Here is a 665-nt window from a genome sequence, read left to right as displayed (position 1 = left end):
ACGACGAACAAAGCTTCATTGTTGCGGCGAAAACACACCCCACGCATCCAATGGCAGTAAGCAGTTTACTGACATTGGTTGGCAGCATGAAAGCTGGGCAGAGGTCTTCAATCCGTGGCCCAAGTAGCCTCAGGGAAAATATGGGACCATTTACAAGTTGGTGATATTTACATTTGTTTTTTTTTGTACAAATGATAATGATAACATGTGTTTAGTTTATGTGTTGTATGAAATTAGCATTCCCCTTGATAAGGATGGAAGGGGTCCTAGTGACCTTACAGCACACAAATGGTTGTGGCATCTAACCATCTGAAACTGTACAATTCTAGGGTCCCAAGCACGGAATTGGGGCCAGTTTTGTCTTTCGAGGCAGGCTCAGAATTATGGCCAGAGTTGTCTTTCGAGGCCAGTTCAGTATTATGGCCAGGATTTGTTTTCAAGACAGGCTCGGAAATCGGGCCAACGTTTTTGCTCGAGCAGGTACATAATTGGCAGGCGTGGCCTGTTTATTGTGAAAGATGCAGAATGCCGTTTAACTCGCATGTGCAGTATTATGTTTCCGAATAGGAAACTTCGCATCTGATTTCCATTGGATGTTCCCATTTACAGGGATTACCCGAGACATTTTAAATTTATCTGGATTAGGGCAATTATAAAAATCATTG

General features: G+C 42.9%; 1 pseudogene; it reads left to right on the top strand.

Moving 5' to 3' along the window:
• The first annotated feature begins 220 nt into the window (after positions 1 to 220).
• LOC129713086 (U6atac minor spliceosomal RNA) lies at positions 221 to 327 on the top strand (annotated as a pseudogene).
• The last annotated feature ends 338 nt before the right edge of the window (positions 328 to 665 follow it).

The sequence above is a fragment of the Leucoraja erinacea genome, chromosome 34 (genome assembly GCF_028641065.1).
Source record: "Leucoraja erinacea ecotype New England chromosome 34, Leri_hhj_1, whole genome shotgun sequence".
Lineage (NCBI taxonomy): Eukaryota > Metazoa > Chordata > Chondrichthyes > Rajiformes > Rajidae > Leucoraja > Leucoraja erinaceus.
The sequence above is the reverse complement of the archived record's forward strand: the minus strand, read 5'-3'. Positions and strand labels throughout refer to the sequence as shown.